The following is a 23746-nucleotide window of genomic DNA, read 5'->3' as shown; positions in this document are numbered from 1 at the left end:
ATCTGAGCACACCCCAGGTTCCACTACAACTGTTTTTCCCTGACCGGGAATCGAACCCGGGCCGCGGCGGTGAGAGCGCCGAATCCTAGCCACTAGACCATCAGGGACATACTTTGTCTATTGTGCAATCTGTTGTCAATCACTATGAAAAATAGGGCATTTGTACAGTAAAATATTCAGATCGATAAACAAAGTTCATCATTCCAAGTTTATCAAATGTGTAGAATACAATACTGTAGCTCAGATGATATCTTTTATTCAAATGCAGACTGGACTCTTACTCAGAGTTGGACTATCTGAGGACACCCCAGGTTCCACTACAACTGTTTTTCCATGACCGGGAATCGAACCCGGGCCGCGGCGGTGAAAGCGCCGAATCCTAGCCACTAGACCATCAGGGACATGCTTTGATTAATGTGCAATCTGTTGTCAATCACTATGAAAAATAGGGCATTTGTACAGTAAAATATTCAGGCCGATAAATAAAGTTCATCATTACAAGGTTCTCAAATGTGTAGAATACAATACTGTAGCTCAGATGATATATTTTATTCAAATGCAGACTGGACTCTTACTCAGAGTTGGACTATCTGAGCAAACCCCAGGTTCCACTACGACTGTTTTTCCCTGACCGGGAATCGAACCCGGGCCGCGGCGGTGAGAGCGCCGAATCCTAGCCACTAGACCATCAGGGACATACTTTGTCTATTGTGCAATCTGTTGTCAATCACTATGAAAAATAGGGCATTTGTACAGTAAAATATTCAGATCGATAAACAAAGTTCATCATTCCAAGTTTATGAAATGTGTAGAATACAATACTGTAGCTCAGATGATATCTTTTATTCAAATGCAGACTGGACTCTTACTCAGAGTTGGACTATCTGAGCACACCCCAGGTTCCACTACAACTGTTTTTCCCTGACCGGGAATCGAACCCGGGCCGCGGCGGTGAAAGCGCCGAATCCTAGCCACTAGACCATCAGGGACATGCTTTGATTAATGTGCAATCTGTTGTCAATCACTATGAAAAATAGGGCATTTGTACAGTAAAATATTCAGGCCGATAAATAAAGTTCATCATTACAAGGTTCTCAAATTTGTAGAATACAATACTGTAGCTCAGATGATATATTTTATTCAAATGCAGACTGGACTCTTACTCAGAGTTGGACTATCTGAGCACACCCCAGGTTCCACTACAACTGTTTTTCCCTGACCTGGAATCGAACCCGGGCCGCGGCGGTGAGAGCGCTGAATCCTAGCCACTAGACCATCAGGGACATGCTTTGAGTAATGTGCAATCTGTTGTCAATCACTATGAAAAATAGGGCATTTGTACAGTAAAATATTCAGGCCGATAAATAAAGTTCATCATTACAAGGTTCTCAAATGTGTAGAATACAATACTGTAGCTCAGATGATATCTTTTATTCAAATGCAGACTGGACTCTTACTCAGAGTTGGACTATCTGAGCACACCCCAGGTTCCACTACAACTGTTTTTCCCTGACCGGGAATCAAACCCGGGCCGCGGCGGTGAGAGCGCCGAATCCTAGCCACTAGACCATCAGGGACATACTTTGTCTATTGTGCAATCTGTTGTCAATCACTATGAAAAATAGGGTATTTGTACAGTAAAATATTCAGATCGATAAACAAAGTTCATCATTCCAAGTTTATCAAATGTGTAGAATACAATACTGTAGCTCAGATGATATCTTTTATTCAAATGCAGACTGGACTCTTACTGAGAGTTGGACTATCTGAGCACACCCCAGGTTCCACTACAACTGTTTTTCCCTGACCGGGAATCGAACCCGGGCCGCGGCGGTGAGAGCGCCGAATCCTAGCCACTAGACCATCAGGGACATACTTTGTCTATTGTGCAATCTGTTGTCAATCACTATGAAAAATAGGTAATTTGTATAGTAAAATATTCAGATCGATAAACAAAGTTCATCATTCCAAGTTTATCAAATGTGTAGAATACAATACTGTAGCTCAGATGATATCTTTTATTCAAATGCAGACTGGACTCTTACTCAGAGTTGGACTATCTGAGCACACCCCAGGTTCCACTACAACTGTTTTTCCCTGACCGGGAATCGAACCCGGGCCGCGGCGGTGAGAGCGCCGAATCCTAGCCACTAGACCATCAGGGACATACTTTGTCTATTGTGCAATCTGTTGTCAATCACTATGAAAAATAGGTCATTTGTACAGTAAAATATTCAGATCGATAAACAAAGTTCATCATTCCAAGTTTATCAAATGTGTAGAATACAATACTGTAGCTCAGATGATATCTTTTATTCAAATGCAGACTGGACTATTACTCAGAGTTGGACTATCTGAGCTGACCCCAGGTTCCACTACAACTGTTTTTCCCTGACCAGGAATCGAACCCGGGCCGCTGCGGTGAGAGCGCCGAATCCTAGCCACTAGACAATCAAGGACATACTTTGTCTATTGTGCAATCTGTTGTCAATCACTATGAAAAATAGGGCATTTGTACAGTAAAATATTCAGATCGATAAACAAAGTTCATCATTCCAAGTTTATGAAATGTGTAGAATACAATACTGTAGCTCAGATGATATCTTTTATTCAAATGCAGACTGGACTCTTACTCAGAGCTGGACTATCTGAGCACACCCCAGGTTCCACTACAACTGTTTTTCCCTGACCGGGAATCGAACCCGGGCCGCGGCGGTGAAAGCGCCAAATCCTAGCCACTAGACCATCAGGGACATGCTTTGATTAATGTGCAATCTGTTGTCAATCACTATGAAAAATAGGGCATTTGTACAGTAAAATATTCAGGCCGATAAATAATGTTCATCATTACAAGGTTCTCAAATGTGTAGAATACAATACTGTAGCTCAGATGATATCTTTTATTCAAATGCAGACTGGACTCTTACTCAGAGTTGGACTATCTGAGCACACCCGAGGTTCCACTACAACTGTTTTTCCCTGACCGGGAATCGAACCCGGGCCGCGGCGGTGAGAGCGCCGAATCCTAGCCACTAGACCATCAGGGACATACTTTGTCTATTGTGCAATCTGTTGTCAATCACTATGAAAAATAGGGCATTTGTACAGTAAAATATTCAGATCGATAAACAAAGTTCATCATTCCAAGTTTATCAAATGTGTAGAATACAATACTGTAGCTCAGATGATATCTTTTATTGAAATGCAGACTGGACTCTTACTCAGAGTTGGACTATCTGAGCACACCTCAGGTTCCACTACAACTGTTTTTCCCTGACCGGGAATCGAACCCGGGCCGCGGCGGTGAGAGCGCCGAATCCTAGCCACTAGACCATCAGGGACATATTTTTATTTATTGTGCAATCTGTTGTCAATCACTATGAAAAATAGGTCATTTGTACAGTAAAATATTCAGATCGATAAACAAAGTTCATCATTCCAAGTTTATCAAATGTGTAGAATACAATACTGTAGCTCAGATGATATATTTTATTCAAATGCAGACTGGACTATTACTCAGAGTTGAACTATCTGAGCAGACCCCAGGTTCCACTACAACGGTTTTTCCCTGACCGGGAATCGAACCCGGGCCGCTGCGGTGAGAGCGCCTAATCCTAGCCACTAGACCATCAGGGACATACTTTGTCTATTGTGCAATCTGTTGTCAATCACTATGAAAAATAGGTCATTTGTACAGTAAAATATTCAGATCGATAAACAAAGTTCATCATTCCAAGTTTATCAAATGTGTAGAATACAATACTGTAGCTCAGATGATATCTTTTATTCAAATGCAGACTGGACTATTACTCAGAGTTGGACTATCTGAGCAGACCCCAGGTTCCACTACAACTGTTTTTCCCTGACCGGGAATCGAACCCGGGCCGCTGCGGTGAGAGCGCCGAATCCTAGCCACTAGACAATCAAGGACATACTTTGTCTATTGTGCAATCTGTTGTCAATCACTATGAAAAATAGGTCATTTGTACAGTAAAATATTCAGAACGATAAACAAAGTTCATCATTCCAAGTTTATCAAATGTGTAGAATACAATACTGTAGCTCAGATGATATCTTTTATTCAAATGCAGACTGGACTCTTACTCAGAGTTGGACTATCTGAGCACACCCCAGGTTCCACTACAACTGTTTTTCCCTGACCGGGAATCGAACCCCGGGCCGCGGCGGTGAAAGCGCCGAATCCTAGCCACTAGACCATCAGGGACATGCTTTGAGTAATGTGCAATCTGTTGTCAATCACTATGAAAAATAGGGCATTTGTACAGTAAAATATTCAGGCCGATAAATAAAGTTCATCATTACAAGGTTCTCAAATGTGTAGAATACAATACTGTAGCTCAGATGATATCTTTTATTCAAATGCAGACTGGACTCTTACTCAGAGTTGGACTATCTGAGCTATGAAAAATAGGTCATTTGTACAGTAAAATATTCAGATCGATAAACAAAGTTCATCATTCCAAGTTTATCAAATGTGTAGAATACAATACTGTAGCTCAGATGATATATTTTATTGAAATGCAGACTGGACTCTTACTCAGAGTTGGACTATCTGAGCACACCCCAGGTTCCACTACAACTGTTTTTCCCTGACCGGGAATCGAACCCGGGCCGCGGCGGTGAGAGCGCCGAATCCTAGCCACTAGACCATCAGGGACATACTTTGTCTATTGTGCAATCTGTTGTCAATCACTATGAAAAATAGGGCATTTGTACAGTAAAATATTCAGATCGATAAACAAAGTTCATCATTCCAAGTTTATCAAATGTGTAGAATACAATACTGTAGCTCAGATGATATCTTTTATTCAAATGCAGACTGGACTCTTACTCAGAGTTGGACTATCTGAGGACACCCCAGGTTCCACTACAACTGTTTTTCCATGACCGGGAATCGAACCCGGGCCGTGGCGGTGAAAGCGCCGAATCCTAGCCACTAGACCATCAGGGACATGCTTTGATTAATGTGCAATCTGTTGTCAATCACTATGAAAAATAGGGCATTTGTACAGTAAAATATTCAGGCCGATAAATAAAGTTCATCATTACAAGGTTCTCAAATGTGTAGAATACAATACTGTAGCTCAGATGATATATTTTATTCAAATGCAGACTGGACTCTTACTCAGAGTTGGACTATCTGAGCAAACCCCAGGTTCCACTACGACTGTTTTTCCCTGACCGGGAATCGAACCCGGGCCGCGGCGGTGAGAGCGCCGAATCCTAGCCACTAGACCATCAGGGACATACTTTGTCTATTGTGCAATCTGTTGTCAATCACTATGAAAAATAGGGCATTTGTACAGTAAAATATTCAGATCGATAAACAAAGTTCATCATTCCAAGTTTATGAAATGTGTAGAATACAATACTGTAGCTCAGATGATATCTTTTATTCAAATGCAGACTGGACTCTTACTCAGAGTTGGACTATCTGAGCACACCCCAGGTTCCACTACAACTGTTTTTCCCTGACCGGGAATCGAACCCGGGCCGCGGCGGTGAAAGCGCCGAATCCTAGCCACTAGACCATCAGGGACATGCTTTGATTAATGTGCAATCTGTTGTCAATCACTATGAAAAATAGGGCATTTGTACAGTAAAATATTCAGGCCGATAAATAAAGTTCATCATTACAAGGTTCTCAAATTTGTAGAATACAATACTGTAGCTCAGATGATATATTTTATTCAAATGCAGACTGGACTCTTACTCAGAGTTGGACTATCTGAGCACACCCCAGGTTCCACTACAACTGTTTTTCCCTGACCTGTAATCGAACCCGGGCCGCGGCGGTGAGAGCGCTGAATCCTAGCCACTAGACCATCAGGGACATGCTTTGAGTAATGTGCAATCTGTTGTCAATCACTATGAAAAATAGGGCATTTGTACAGTAAAATATTCAGGCCGATAAATAAAGTTCATCATTACAAGGTTCTCAAATGTGTAGAATACAATACTGTAGCTCAGATGATATCTTTTATTCAAATGCAGACTGGACTCTTACTCAGAGTTGGACTATCTGAGCACACCCCAGGTTCCACTACAACTGTTTTTCCCTGACCGGGAATCAAACCCGGGCCGCGGCGGTGAGAGCGCCGAATCCTAGCCACTAGACCATCAGGGACATACTTTGTCTATTGTGCAATCTGTTGTCAATCACTATGAAAAATAGGGTATTTGTACAGTAAAATATTCAGATCGATAAACAAAGTTCATCATTCCAAGTTTATCAAATGTGTAGAATACAATACTGTAGCTCAGATGATATCTTTTATTCAAATGCAGACTGGACTCTTACTGAGAGTTGGACTATCTGAGCACACCCCAGGTTCCACTACAACTGTTTTTCCCTGACCGGGAATCGAACCCGGGCCGCGGCGGTGAGAGTGCCGAATCCTAGCCACTAGACCATCAGGGACATACTTTGTCTATTGTGCAATCTGTTGTCAATCACTATGAAAAATAGGTCATTTGTACAGTAAAATATTCAGATCGATAAACAAAGTTCATCATTCCAAGTTTATCAAATGTGTAGAATACAATACTGTAGCTCAGATGATATCTTTTATTCAAATGCAGACTGGACTATTACTCAGAGTTGGACTATCTGAGCTGACCCCAGGTTCCACTACAACTGTTTTTCCCTGACCAGGAATCGAACCCGGGCCGCTGCGGTGAGAGCGCCGAATCCTAGCCACTAGACAATCAAGGACATACTTTGTCTATTGTGCAATCTGTTGTCAATCACTATGAAAAATAGGGCATTTGTACAGTAAAATATTCAGATCGATAAACAAAGTTCATCATTCCAAGTTTATGAAATGTGTAGAATACAATACTGTAGCTCAGATGATATCTTTTATTCAAATGCAGACTGGACTCTTACTCAGAGCTGGACTATCTGAGCACACCCCAGGTTCCACTACAACTGTTTTTCCCTGACCGGGAATCGAACCCGGGCCGCGGCGGTGAAAGCGCCAAATCCTAGCCACTAGACCATCAGGGACATGCTTTGATTAATGTGCAATCTGTTGTCAATCACTATGAAAAATAGGGCATTTGTACAGTAAAATATTCAGGCCGATAAATAATGTTCATCATTACAAGGTTCTCAAATGTGTAGAATACAATACTGTAGCTCAGATGATATCTTTTATTCAAATGCAGACTGGACTCTTACTCAGAGTTGGACTATCTGAGCACACCCGAGGTTCCACTACAACTGTTTTTCCCTGACCGGGAATCGAACCCGGGCCGCGGCGGTGAGAGCGCCGAATCCTAGCCACTAGACCATCAGGGACATACTTTGTCTATTGTGCAATCTGTTGTCAATCACTATGAAAAATAGGGCATTTGTACAGTAAAATATTCAGATCGATAAACAAAGTTCATCATTCCAAGTTTATCAAATGTGTAGAATACAATACTGTAGCTCAGATGATATCTTTTATTGAAATGCAGACTGGACTCTTACTCAGAGTTGGACTATCTGAGCACACCTCAGGTTCCACTACAACTGTTTTTCCCTGACCGGGAATCGAACCCGGGCCGCGGCGGTGAGAGCGCCGAATCCTAGCCACTAGACCATCAGGGACATATTTTTATTTATTGTGCAATCTGTTGTCAATCACTATGAAAAATAGGTCATTTGTACAGTAAAATATTCAGATCGATAAACAAAGTTCATCATTCCAAGTTTATCAAATGTGTAGAATACAATACTGTAGCTCAGATGATATATTTTATTCAAATGCAGACTGGACTATTACTCAGAGTTGAACTATCTGAGCAGACCCCAGGTTCCACTACAACGGTTTTTCCCTGACCGGGAATCGAACCCGGGCCGCTGCGGTGAGAGCGCCTAATCCTAGCCACTAGACCATCAGGGACATACTTTGTCTATTGTGCAATCTGTTGTCAATCACTATGAAAAATAGGTCATTTGTACAGTAAAATATTCAGATCGATAAACAAAGTTCATCATTCCAAGTTTATCAAATGTGTAGAATACAATACTGTAGCTCAGATGATATCTTTTATTCAAATGCAGACTGGACTATTACTCAGAGTTGGACTATCTGAGCAGACCCCAGGTTCCACTACAACTGTTTTTCCCTGACCGGGAATCGAACCCGGGCCGCTGCGGTGAGAGCGCCGAATCCTAGCCACTAGACAATCAAGGACATACTTTGTCTATTGTGCAATCTGTTGTCAATCACTATGAAAAATAGGTCATTTGTACAGTAAAATATTCAGAACGATAAACAAAGTTCATCATTCCAAGTTTATCAAATGTGTAGAATACAATACTGTAGCTCAGATGATATCTTTTATTCAAATGCAGACTGGACTCTTACTCAGAGTTGGACTATCTGAGCACACCCCAGGTTCCACTACAACTGTTTTTCCCTGACCGGGAATCGAACCCCGGGCCGCGGCGGTGAAAGCGCCGAATCCTAGCCACTAGACCATCAGGGACATGCTTTGAGTAATGTGCAATCTGTTGTCAATCACTATGAAAAATAGGGCATTTGTACAGTAAAATATTCAGGCCGATAAATAAAGTTCATCATTACAAGGTTCTCAAATGTGTAGAATACAATACTGTAGCTCAGATGATATCTTTTATTCAAATGCAGACTGGACTCTTACTCAGAGTTGGACTATCTGAGCTATGAAAAATAGGTCATTTGTACAGTAAAATATTCAGATCGATAAACAAAGTTCATCATTCCAAGTTTATCAAATGTGTAGAATACAATACTGTAGCTCAGATGATATATTTTATTGAAATGCAGACTGGACTCTTACTCAGAGTTGGACTATCTGAGCACACCTCAGGTTCCACTACAACTGTTTTTCCCTGACCGGGAATCGAACCCGGGCCGCGGCGGTGAGAGCGCCGAATCCTAGCCACTAGACCATCAGGGACATACTTTGTCTATTGTGCAATCTTTTGTGAATCACTATGAAAAATAGGTCATTTGTACAGTAAAATATTCAGATCGATAAACAAAGTTCATCATTCCAAGTTTATCAAATGTGTAAAATACAATACTGTAGCTCAGATGATATCTTTTATTCAAATGCAGACTGGACTATTACTCAGAGTTGGACTATCTGAGCAGACCCCAGGTTCCACTACAACTGTTTTTCCCTGACCGGGAATCGAACCCGGGCCGCTGCGGTGAGAGCGCCGAATCCTAGCCACTAGACAATCAAGGACATACTTTGTCTATTGTGCAATCTGTTGTCAATCACTATGAAAAATAGGGCATTTGTACAGTAAAATATTCAGATCGATAAACAAAGTTCATCATTTCAAGTTTATGAAATGTGTAGAATAGAATACTGTAGCTCAGATGATATCTTTTATTCAAATGCAGACTGGACTCTTACTCAGAGTTGGACTATCTGAGCACACCGCAGGTTCCACTACAACTGTTTTTCCCTTACCGGGAATCGAACCCCGGGCCGCGGCGGTGAAAGCGCCGAATCCTAGCCACTAGACCATCAGGGACATGCTTTGATTAATGTGCAATCTGTTGTCAATCACTATGAAAAATAGGGCATTTGTACAGTAAAATATTCAGGCCGATAAATAAAGTTCATCATTACAAGGTTCTCAAATGTGTAGAATACAATACTGTAGCTCAGATGATATATTTTATTCAAATGCAGACTGGACTCTTACTCAGAGTTGGACTATCTGAGCAAACCCCAGGTTCCACTACGACTGTTTTTCCCTGACCGGGAATCGAACCCGGGCCGCGGCGGTGAGAGCGCCGAATCCTAGCCACTAGACCATCAGGGACATACTTTGTCTATTGTGCAATCTGTTGTCAATCACTATGAAAAATAGGGCATTTGTACAGTAAAATATTCAGATCGATAAACAAAGTTCATCATTCCAAGTTTATGAAATGTGTAGAATACAATACTGTAGCTCAGATGATATCTTTTATTCAAATGCAGACTGGACTCTTACTCAGAGTTGGACTATCTGAGCACACCCCAGGTTCCACTACAACTGTTTTTCCCTGACCGGGAATCGAACCCGGGCCGCGGCGGTGAAAGCGCCGAATCCTAGCCACTAGACCATCAGGGACATGCTTTGATTAATGTGCAATCTGTTGTCAATCACTATGAAAAATAGGGCATTTGTACAGTAAAATATTCAGGCCGATAAATAAAGTTCATCATTACAAGGTTCTCAAATGTGTAGAATACAATACTGTAGCTCAGATGATATCTTTTATTCAAATGCAGACTGGACTCTTACTCAGAGTTGGACTATCTGAGCACACCCCAGGTTCCACTACAACTGTTTTTCCCTGACCGGGAATCGAACCCGGGCCGCGGCGGTGAAAGCGCCGAATCCTAGCCACTAGACCATCAGGGACATGCTTTGATTAATGTGCAATCTGTTGTCAATCACTATGAAAAATAGGGCATTTGTACAGTAAAATATTCAGGCCGATAAATAAAGTTCATCATTACAAGGTTCTCAAATTTGTAGAATACAATACTGTAGCTCAGATGATATATTTTATTCAAATGCAGACTGGACTCTTACTCAGAGTTGGACTATCTGAGCACACCCCAGGTTCCACTACAACTGTTTTTCCCTGACCTGGAATCGAACCCGGGCCGCGGCGGTGAAAGCGCCACGGCCTAGCCACTAGACCATCAGGGACATGCTTTGAGTAATGTGCAATCTGTTGTCAATCACTATGAAAAATAGGGCATTTGTACAGTAAAATATTCAGGCCGATAAATAAAGTTCATCATTACAAGGTTCTCAAATGTGTAGAATACAATACTGTAGCTCAGATGATATATTTTATTCAAATGCAGACTGGACTCTTACTCAGAGTTGGACTATCTGAGCACACCCCAGGTTCCACTACAACTGTTTTTCCCTGACCGGGAATCGAACCCAGGCCGCGGCGGTGAGAGCGCCGAATCCTAGCCACTAGACCATCAGGGACATACTTTGTCTATTGTGCAATCTGTTGTCAATCACTATGAAAAATAGGTCATTTGTACAGTAAAATATTCAGATCGATAAACAAAGTTCATCATTCCAAGTTTATCAAATGTGTAGAATACAATACTGTAGCTCAGATGATATCTTTTATTCAAATGCAGACTGGACTCTTACTCAGAGTTGGACTATCTGAGCACACCCCAGGTTCCACTACAACTGTTTTTCCCTGACCGGGAATCGAACCCGGGCCGCGGCGGTGAGAGCGCCGAATCCTAGCCACTAGACCATCAGGGACATACTTTGTCTATTGTGCAATCTGTTGTCAATCACTATGAAAAATAGGTCATTTGTACAGTAAAATATTCAGATCGATAAACAAAGTTCATCATTCCAAGTTTATCAAATGTGTAGAATACAATACTGTAGCTCAGATGATATCTTTTATTCAAATGCAGACTGGACTCTTACTCAGAGTTGGACTATCTGAGCACACCCCAGGTTCCACTACAACTGTTTTTCCCTGACCGGGAATCGAACCCGGGCCGCGGCGGTGAGAGCGCCGAATCCTAGCCACTAGACCATCAGGGACATATTTTGTCTATTGTGCAATCTGTTGTCAATCACTATGAAAAATAGGTCATTTGTACAGTAAAATATTCAGATCGATAAACAAAGTTCATCCTTCCAAGTTTATCAAATGTGTAGAATACAATACTGTAGCTCAGATGATATATTTTATTCAAATGCAGACTGGACTCTTACTCAGAGTTGAACTATCTGAGCACACCCCAGGTTCCACTACAACTGTTTTTCCCTGACCGGGAATCGAACCCGGGCCGCGGCGGTGAAAGCGCCGAATCCTAGCCACTAGACCATCAGGGACATGCTTTGAGTAATGTGCAATCTGTTGTCAATCACTATGAAAAATAGGGCATTTGTACAGTGAAATATTCAGGCCGATAAATAAAGTTCATCATTACAAGGTTCTCAAATGTGTAGAATACAATACTGTAGCTCAGATGATATCTTTTATTCAAATGCAGACTGGACTCTTACTCAGAGTTGGACTATCTGAGCACACCCCAGGTTCCACTACAACTGTTTTTCCCTGACCGGGAATCGAACCCGGGCCGCGGCGGTGAAAGCGCCGAATCCTAGCCACTAGACCATCAGGGACATGCTTTGAGTAATGTGCAATCTGTTGTCAATCACTATGAAAAATAGGGCATTTGTACAGTAAAATATTCAGGCCGATAAATAAAGTTCATCATTACAAGGTTCTCAAATGTGTAGAATACAATACTGTAGCTCAGATGATATATTTTATTCAAATGCAGACTGGACTCTTACTCAGAGTTGGACTATCTGAGCACACCCCAGGTTCCACTACAACTGTTTTTCCCTGACCGGGAATCGAACCCGGGCCGCGGCGGTGAGAGCGCCGAATCCTAGCCACTAGACCATCAGGGACATACTTTGTCTATTGTGCAATCTGTTGTCAATCACTATGAAAAATAGGTCATTTGTACAGTAAAATATTCAGATCGATAAACAAAGTTCATCATTCCAAGTTTATCAAATGTGTAGAATACAATACTGTAGCTCAGATGATATCTTTTATTGAAATGCAGACTGGACTCTTACTCAGAGTTGGACTATCTGAACAAACCTCAGGTTCCACTACAACTGTTTTTCCCTGAACGGGAATCGAACCCGGGCCGCGGCGGTGAGAGCGCCGAATCCTAGCCACTAGACCATCAGGGACATACTTTGTCTATTGTGCAATCTGTTGTCAATCACTATGAAAAATAGGTCATTTGTACAGTAAAATATTCAGATCGATAAACAAAGTTCATCATTCCAAGTTTATCAAATGTGTAGAATACAATACTGTAGCTCAGATGATATCTTTTATTCAAATGCAGACTGTACTATTACTCAGAGTTGGACTATCTGAGCAGACCCCAGGTTCCACTACAACTGTTTTTCCCTGACCGGGAATCGAACCCGGGCCGCTGCGGTGAGAGCGCCGAATCCTAGCCACTAGACAATCAAGGACATACTTTGTCTATTGTGCAATCTGTTGTCAATCACTATGAAAAATAGGTCATTTGTACAGTAAAATATTCAGATCGATAAACAAAGTTCATCATTGCAAGTTTATCAAATGTGTAGAATACAATACTGTAGCTCAGATGATATGTTTTATTCAAATGCAGACTGGACTCTTACTCAGAGTTGGACTATCTGAGCACACCCCAGGTTCCACTACAACTGTTTTTCCCTGACCGGGAATCGAACCCCGGCCGCGGCGGTGAAAGCACCGAATCCTAGCCACTAGACCATCAGGGACATGCTTTGAGTAATGTGCAATCTGTTGTCAATCACTATGAAAAATAGGGCATTTGTACAGTAAAATATTCAGGCCGATAAATAAAGTTCATCATTACAAGGTTCTCAAATGTGTAGAATACAATACTGTAGCTCAGATGATATCTTTAATTCAAATGCAGACTGGACTCTTAGTCAGAGTTGGACTATCTGAGCACACCCCAGGTTCCACTACAACTGTTTTTCCCTGACCGGGAATCGAACCCGGGCCGCGGCGGTGAGAGCGCCGAATCCTAGCCACTAGACAATCAAGGACATACTTTGTCTATTGTGCAATCTGTTGTCAATCACTATGAAAAATAGGTCATTTGTACAGTAAAATATTCAGATCGATAAACAAAGTTCATCATTGCAAGTTTATCAAATGTGTAGAATACAATACTGTAGCTCAGATGATATGTTTTATTCAAATGCAGACTGGACTCTTACTCAGAGTTGGACTATCTGAGCACACCCCAGGTTCCACTACAATTGTTTTTCCCTGACCGGGAATCGAACCCGGGCCGCGGCGGTGAAAGCGCCGAATCCTAGCCACTAGACCATCAGGGACATGCTTTGAGTAATGTGCAATCTGTTGTCAATCACTATGAAAAATAGGGCATTTGTACAGTAAAATATTCAGGCCGATAAATAAAGTTCATCATTACAAGGTTCTCAAATGTGTAGAATACAATACTGTAGCTCAGATGATATCTTTTATTCAAATGCAGACTGGACTCTTACTCAGAGTTGGACTATCTGAGCACACCCCAGGTTCCACTACAACTGTTTTTCCCTGACCGGGAATCGAACCCGGGCCGCGGCGGTGAGAGCGCCGAATCCTAGCCACTAGACCATCAGGGACATACTTTGTCTATTGTGCAATCTGTTGTCAATCACTATGAAAAATAGGGCATTTGTACAGTAAAATATTCAGATCGATAAACAAAGTTCATCATTCCAAGTTTATCAAATGTGTAGAATACAATACTGTAGCTCAGATGATATATTTTATTCAAATGCAGACTGGACTATTACTCAGAGTTGGACTATCTGAGCAGACCCCAGGTTCCACTACAACTGTTTTTCCCTGACCGGGAATCGAACCCAGGCCGCTGCGGTGAGAGCACCGAATCCTAGCCACTAGACAATCAAGGACATACTTTGTCTATTGTGCAATCTGTTGTCAATCACTATGAAAAATAGGGCATTTGTACAGTAAAATATTCAGATCGATAAACAAAGTTCATCATTCCAAGTTTATGAAATGTGTAGAATACAATACTGTAGCTCAGATGATATATTTTATTCAAATGCAGACTGGACTCTTACTCAGAGTTGGACTATCTGAGCACACCCCAGGTTCCACTACAACTGTTTTTCCCTGACCGGGAATCGAACCGGGCCGCGGCGGTGAAAGCGCCGAATCCTAGCCACTAGACCATCAGGGACATGCTTTGATTAATGTGCAATCTGTTGTCAATCACTATGAAAAATAGGGCATTTGTACAGTAAAATATTCAGGCCGATAAATAAAGTTCATCATTACAAGGTTCTCAAATGTGTAGAATACAATACTGTAGCTCAGATGATATATTTTATTCAAATGCAGACTGGACTCTTACTCAGAGTTGGACTATCTGAGCACACCCCAGGTTCCACTATAACTGTTTTTCCCTGACCGGGAATCGAACCCGGGCCGCGGCGGTGAGAGCGCCGAATCCTAGCCACTAGACCATCAGGGACATGCTTTGTGTAATGTGCAATCTGTTGTCAATCACTATGAAAAATAGGGCATTTGTACAGTAAAATATTCAGGCCGATAAATAAAGTTCATCATTACAAGGTTCTCAAATGTGTAGAATACAAAACTGTAGCTCAGATGATATATTTTTTTCAAATGCAGACTGGACTCTTACTCAGAGTTGGACTATCTGAGCACACCCCAGGTTCCACTACAACTGTTTTTCCCTGACCGGGAATCGAACCCGGGCCGCGCGGTGAGAGCGCCGAATCCTAGCCACTAGACCATCAGGGACATACTTTGTCTATTGTGCAATCTGTTGTCAATCACTATGAAAAATAGGTCATTTGTACAGTAAAATATTCAGATCGATAAACAAAGTTCATCATTCCAAGTTTATCAAATGTGTAGAATACAATACTGTAGCTCAGATGATATCTTTTATTCAAATGCAGACTGGACTATTACTCAGAGTTGGACTATCTGAGCAGACCCCAGGTTCCACTACAACTGTTTTTCCCTGACCGGGAATCGAACCCGGGCCGCTGCGGTGAGAGCGCCGAATCCTAGCCACTAGACAATCAAGGACATACTTTGTCTATTGTGCAATCTGTTGTCAATCACTATGAAAAATAGGTCATTTGTACAGTAAAATATTCAGATCGATAAACAAAGTTCATCATTCCAAGTTTATCAAATGTGTAGAATACAATAATGTAGCTCAGATGATATCTTTTATTCAAATGCAGACTGGACTCTTACTCAGAGTTGGACTATCTGAGCACACCCCAGGTTCCACTACAACTGTTTTTCCCTGACCGGGAATCGAACCCGGGCCGCGGCGGTGAGAGCGCCGAATCCTAGCCACTAGACCATCAGGGACATACTTTGTCTATTGTGCAATCTGTTGTCAATCACTATGAAAAATAGGGCATTTGTACAGTAAAATATTCAGATCGATAAACAAAGTTCATCATTCCAAGTTTATGAAATGTGTAGAATACAATACTGTAGCTCAGATGATATCTTTTATTCAAATGCAGACTGGACTCTTACTCAGAGTTGGACTATCTGAGCACACCCCAGGTTCCACTACAACTGTTTTTCCCTGACCGGGAATCGAACCCGGGCCGCGGCGGTGAAAGCGCCGAATCCTAGCCACTAGACCATCAGGGAAATGCTTTGATTAATGTGCAATCTGTTGTCAATCACTATGAAAAATAGGGCATTTGTACAGTAAAATATTCAGGCCGATAAATAAAGTTCATCATTACAAGGTTCTCAAATGTGTAGAATACAAAACTGTAGCTCAGATGATATATTTTTTTCAAATGCAGACTGGACTCTTACTCAGAGTTGGACTATCTGAGCACACCCCAGGTTCCACTACAACTGTTTTTCCCTGACCGGGAATCGAACCCGGGCCGCGGCGGTGAGAGCGCCGAATCCTAGCCACTAGACCATCAGGGACATACTTTGTCTATTGTGCAATCTGTTGTCAATCACTATGAAAAATAGGTCATTTGTACAGTAAAATATTCAGATCGATAAACAAAGTTCATCATTCCAAGTTTATCAAATGTGTAGAATACAATACTGTAGCTCAGATGATATCTTTTATTCAAATGCAGACTGGACTATTACTCAGAGTTGGACTATCTGAGCAGACCCCAGGTTCCACTACAACTGTTTTTCCCTGACCGGGAATCGAACCCGGGCCGCTGCGGTGAGAGCGCCGAATCCTAGCCACTAGACAATCAAGGACATACTTTGTCTATTGTGCAATCTGTTGTCAATCACTATGAAAAATAGGTCATTTGTACAGTAAAATATTCAGATCGATAAACAAAGTTCATCATTCCAAGTTTATCAAATGTGTAGAATACAATAATGTAGCTCAGATGATATCTTTTATTCAAATGCAGACTGGACTCTTACTCAGAGTTGGACTATGTGAGCACACCCCAGGTTCCACTACAACTGTTTTTCCCTGACCGGGAATCGAACCCGGGCCGCGGCGGTGAGAGCGCCGAATCCTAGCCACTAGACCATCAGGGACATACTTTGTCTATTGTGCAATCTGTTGTCAATCACTATGAAAAATAGGGCATTTGTACAGTAAAATATTCAGATCGATAAACAAAGTTCATCATTCCAAGTTTATGAAATGTGTAGAATACAATACTGTAGCTCAGATGATATCTTTTATTCAAATGCAGACTGGACTCTTACTCAGAGTTGGACTATCTGAGCACACCCCAGGTTCCACTACAACTGTTTTTCCCTGACCGGGAATCGAACCCGGGCCGCGGCGGTGAAAGCGCCGAATCCTAGCCACTAGACCATCAGGGAAATGCTTTGATTAATGTGCAATCTGTTGTCAATCACTATGAAAAATAGGGCATTTGTACAGTAAAATATTCAGGCCGATAAATAAAGTTCATCATTACAAGGTTCTCAAATGTGTAGAATACAATACTGTAGCTCAGATGATATATTTTATTAAAATGCAGACTGGACTCTTACTCAGAGTTGGACTATCTGAGCACACCCCAGGTTCCACTACAACTGTTTTTCCCTGACCGGGAATCGAACCCGGGCCGCGGCGGTGAGAGCGCCGAATCCTAGCCACTAGACCATCAGGGACATACTTTGTCTATTGTGCAATCTGTTGTCAATCACTATGAAAAATAGGTCATTTGTACAGTAAAATATTTAGATCGATAAACAAAGTTCATCATTCCAAGTTTATCAAATGTGTAGAATACAATACTGTAGCTCAGATGATATATTTTATTCAAATGCAGACTGGACTCTTACTCAGAGTTGAACTATCTGAGCACACCCCAGGTTCCACTACAACTGTTTTTCCCTGACCGGGAATCGAACCCGGGCCACGGCGGTGAAAGCGCCGAATCCTAGCCACTAGACCATCAGGGACATGCTTTGAGTAATGTGCAATCTGTTGTCAATCACTATGAAAAATAGGGCATTTGTACAGTAAAATATTCAGGCCGATAAATAAAGTTCATCATTACAAGGTTCTCAAATGTGTAGAATACAATACTGTAGCTCAGATGATATCTTTTATTCAAATGCAGACTGGACTCTTACTCAGAGTTGGACTATCTGAGCACACCCCAGGTTCCACTACAACTGTTTTTCCCTGACCGGGAATCGAACCCGGGCCGCGGCGGTGAAAGCGCCGAATCCTAGCCACTAGACCATCAGGGACATGCTTTGAGTAATGTGCAATCTGTTGTCAATCACTATGAAAAATAGGGCATTTGTACAGTAAAATATTCAGGCCGATAAATAAAGTTCATCATTACAAGGTTCTCAAATGTGTAGAATACAATACTGTAGCTCAGATGATATATTTTATTCAAATGCAGACTGGACTCTTACTCAGAGTTGGACTATCTGAGCACACCCCAGGTTCCACTACAACTGTTTTTCCCTGACCGGGAATCGAACCCGGGCCGCGGCGGTGAGAGCGCCGAATCCTAGCCACTAGACCATCAGGGACATACTTTGTCTATTGTGCAATCTGTTGTCAATCACTATGAAAAATAGGTCATTTGTACAGTAAAATATTCAGATCGATAAACAAAGTTCATCATTCCAAGTTTATCAAATGTGTAGAATACAATACTGTAGCTCAGATGATATCTTTTATTGAAATGCAGACTGGACTCTTACTCAGATTTGGACTATCTGAACAAACCTCAGGTTCCACTACAACTGTTTTTCCCTGACCGGGAATCGAACCCGGGCCGCGGCGGTGAGAGCGCCGAATCCTAGCCACTAGACCATCAGGGACATACTTTGTCTATTGTGCAATCTGTTGTCAATCACTATGAAAAATAGGTCATTTGTACAGTAAAATATTCAGATCGATAAACAAAGTTCATCATTCCAAGTTTATCAAATGTGTAGAATACAATACTGTAGCTCAGATGATATCTTTTATTCAAATGCAGACTGGACTATTACTCAGAGTTGGACTATCTGAGCAGACCCCAGGTTCCACTACAACTGTTTATCCCTGACCGGGAATCGAACCCGGGCCGCTGCGGTGAGAGCGCCGAATCCTAGCCACTAGACAATCAAGGACATACTTTGTCTATTGTGCAATCTGTTGTCAATCACTATGAAAAATAGGGCATTTGTACAGTAAAATATTCAGGCCGATAAATAAAGTTCATCATTACAAGGTTCTCAAATGTGTAGAATACAATACTGTAGCTCAGATGATATATTTTATTCAAATGCAGACTGGACTCTTACTCAGAGTTGGAGTTGGACTATCTGAGCACACCCCAGGTTCCACTACAACTGTTTTTCCCTGACCGGGAATCGAACCCGGGCCGCGACGGTGAGAGCGCCGAATCCTAGCCACTAGACCATCAGGGACATACTTTGTCTATTGTGCAATCTGTTGTCAATCACTATGAAAAATAGGTCATTTGTACAGTAAAATATTCAGATCGATAAACAAAGTTCATCATTCCAAGTTTATCAAATGTGTAGAATACAATACTGTAGCTCAGATGATATCTTTTATTGAAATGCAGACTGGACTCTTACTCAGAGTTGGACTATCTGAACAAACCTCAGGTTCCACTACAACTGTTTTTCCCTGACCGGGAATCGAACCCGGGCCGCGGCGGTGAGAGCGCCGAATCCTAGCCACTAGACCATCAGGGACATACTTTGTCTATTGTGCAATCTGTTGTCAATCACTATGAAAAATAGGTCATTTGTACAGTAAAATATTCAGATCGATAAACAAAGTTCATCATTCCAAGTTTATCAAATGTGTAGAATACAATACTATAGCTCAGATGATATCTTTTATTCAAATGCAGACTGGACTATTACTCAGAGTTGGACTATCTGAGCAGACCCCAGGTTCCACTACAACTGTTTATCCCTGACCGGGAATCGAACCCGGGCCGCTGCGGTGAGAGCGCCGAATCCTAGCCACTAGACAATCAAGGACATACTTTGTCTATTGTGCAATCTGTTGTCAATCACTATGAAAAATAGGTCATTTGTACAGTAAAATATTCAGATCGATAAACAAAGTTCATCATTGCAAGTTTATCAAATGTGTAGAATACAATACTGTAGCTCAGATGATATGTTTTATTCAAATGCAGACTGGACTCTTACTCAGAGTTGGACTATCTGAGCACACCCCAGGTTCCACTACAACTGTTTTTCCCTGACCGGGAATCGAACCCGGGCCGCGGCGGTGAAAGCGCCGAATCCTAGCCACTAGACCATCAGGGACATGCTTTGAGTAATGTGCAATCTGTTGTCAATCACTATGAAAAATAGGGCATTTGTACAGTAAAATATTCAGGCCGATAAATAAAGTTCATCATAAGGTTCTCAAATGTGTAGAATACAATACTGTAGCTCAGATGATATCTTTTATTCAAATGCAGACTGGACTCTTACTCAGAGTTGGACTATCTGAGCACACCCCAGGTTCCACTACAACTGTTTTTCCCTGACCGGGAATCGAACCCGGGCCGCGGCGGTGAAAGCGCCGAATCCTAGCCACTAGACCATCAGGGACATGCTTTGAGTAATGTGCAATCTGTTGTCAATCACTATGAAAAATAGGGCATTTGTACAGTAAAATATTCAGGCCGATAAATAAAGTTCATCATTACAAGGTTCTCAAATGTGTAGAATACAATACTGTAGCTCAGATGATATATTTTATTCAAATGCAGACTGGACTCTTACTCAGAGTTGGACTATCTGAGCACACCCCAGGTTCCACTACAACTGTTTTTCCCTGACCGGGAATCGAACCCGGGCCGCGGCGGTGAGAGCGCCGAATCCTAGCCACTAGACCATCAGGGACATACTTTGTCTATTGTGCAATCTGTTGTCAATCACTATGAAAAATAGGTCATTTGTACAGTAAAATATTCAGATCGATAAACAAAGTTCATCATTCCAAGTTTATCAAATGTGTAGAATACAATACTGTAGCTCAGATGATATCTTTTATTGAAATGCAGACTGGACTCTTACTCAGAGTTGGACTATCTGAACAAACCTCAGGTTCCACTACAACTGTTTTTCCCTGACCGGGAATCGAACCCGGGCCGCGGCGGTGAGAGCGCCGAATCCTAGCCACTAGACCATCAGGGACATACTTTGTCTATTGTGCAATCTGTTGTCAATCACTATGAAAAATAGGTCATTTGTACAGTAAAATATTCAGATCGATAAACAAAGTTCATCATTCCAAGTTTATCAAATGTGTAGAATACAATACTGTAGCTCAGATGATATCTTTTATTCAAATGCAGACTGGACTATTACTCAGAGTTGGACTATCTGAGCAGACCCCAGGTTCCACTACAACTGTTTTTCCCTGACCGGGAATCGAACCCGGGCCGCTGCGGTGAGAGCGCCGAATCCTAGCCACTAGACAATCAAGGACATACTTTGTCTATTGTGCAATCTGTTGTCAATCACTATGAAAAATAGGTCATTTGTACAGTAAAATATTCAGATCGATAAACAAAGTTCATCATTGCAAGTTTATCAAATGTGTAGAATACAATACTGTAGCTCAGATGATATGTTTTATTCAAATGCAGACTGGACTCTAACTCAGAGTTGGACTATCTGAGCACACCCCAGGTTCCACTACAACTGTTTTTCCCTGACCGGGAATCGAACCCGGGCCGCGGCGGTGAAAGCGCCGAATCCTAGCCACTAGACCATCAGGGACATGCTTTGAGTAATGTGCAATCTGTTGTCAATCACTATGAAAAATAGGGCATTTGTACAGTAAAATATTCAGGCCGATAAATAAAGTTCATCATTACAAGGTTCTCAAATGTGTAGAATACAATACTGTAGCTCAGATGATATCTTTAATTCAAATGCAGACTGGACTCTTACTCAGAGTTGGACTATCTGAGCACACCCCAGGTTCCACTACAACTGTTTTTCCCTGACCGGGAATCGAACCCGGGCCGCGGCGGTGAGAGCGCCGAATCCTAGCCACTAGACCATCAGGGACATACTTTGTCTATTGTGCAATCTGTTGTCAATCACTATGAAAAATAGGGCATTTGTACAGTAAAATATTCAGATCGATAAACAAAGTTCATCATTCCAAGTTTATCAAATGTGTAGAATACAATACTGTAGCTCAGATGATATCTTTTATTCAAATGCAGACTGGACTCTTACTCAGAGTTGGACTATCTGAGCACACCCCAGGTTCCACTACAACTGTTTTTCCCTGACCGGGAATCGAACCCGGGCCGCGGCGGTGAGAGCGCCGAATCCTAGCCACTAGACCATCAGGGACATACTTTGTCTATTGTGCAATCTGTTGTCAATCACTATGAAAAATAGGGCATTTGTACAGTAAAATATTCAGATCGATAAACAAAGTTCATCATTCCAAGTTTATCAAATGTGTAGAATACAATACTGTAGCTCAGATGATATCTTTTATTCAAATGCAGACTGGACTCTACTCAGAGTTGGACTATCTGAGCACACCTCAGGTTCCACTACAACTGTTTTTCCCTGACAGGGAATCGAACCCGGGCCGCGGCGGTGAGAGCGCCGAATCCTAGCCACTAGACCATCAGGGACATACTTTGTCTATTGTGCAATCTGTTGTCAATCACTATGAAAAATAGGTCATTTGTACAGTAAAATATTCAGATCGATAAACAAAGTTCATCATTCCAAGTTTATCAAATGTGTAGAATACAATACTGTAGCTCAGATGATATCTTTTATTCAAATGCAGACTGGACTATTACTCAGAGTTGGACTATCTGAGCAGACCCCAGGTTCCACTACAACTGTTTTTCCCTGACCGGGAATCGAACCCGGGCCGCTGCGGTGAGAGCGCTGAATCCTAGCCACTAGACAATCAAGGACATACTTTGTCTATTGTGCAATCTGTTGTCAATCACTATGAAAAATAGGTCATTTGTACAGTAAAATGTTCAGATCGATAAACAAAGTTCATCATTCCAAGTTTATCAAATGTGTAGAATACAATACTGTAGCTCAGATGATATCTTTTATTCAAATGCAGACTGGACTCTTACTCAGAGTTGGACTATCTGAGCACACCCCAGGTTCCACTACAACTGTTTTTCCCTGACCGGGAATCGAACCCGGGCCGCGGCGGTGAAAGCGCCAAATCCTAGCCACTAGACCATCAGGGACATGCTTTGAGTAATGTGCAATCTGTTGTCAATCACTATGAAAAATAGGGCATTTGTACAGTAAAATATTCAGGCCGATAAATAAAGTTCATCATTACAAGGTTCTCAAATGTGTAGAATACAATACTGTAGCTCAGATGATATCTTTTATTCAAATGCAGACTGGACTCTTACTCAGAGTTGGACTATCTGAGCACACCCCAGGTTCCACTACAACTGTTTTTCCCTGACCGGGAATCGAACCCGGGCCGCGGCGGTGAGAGCGCCGAATCCTAGCCACTAGACCATCAGGAACATACTTTGTCTTTTGTGCAATCTGTTGTCAATCACTATGAAAAATAGGGTATTTGTACAGTAAAATATTCAGATCGATAAACAAAGTTC

Source organism: Protomyctophum bolini (assembly GCF_963924005.1).
Source record: "Protomyctophum bolini genome assembly, chromosome: 21".
Lineage (NCBI taxonomy): Eukaryota > Metazoa > Chordata > Actinopteri > Myctophiformes > Myctophidae > Protomyctophum > Protomyctophum bolini.
Note: the sequence above shows the minus strand (reverse complement) of the source record.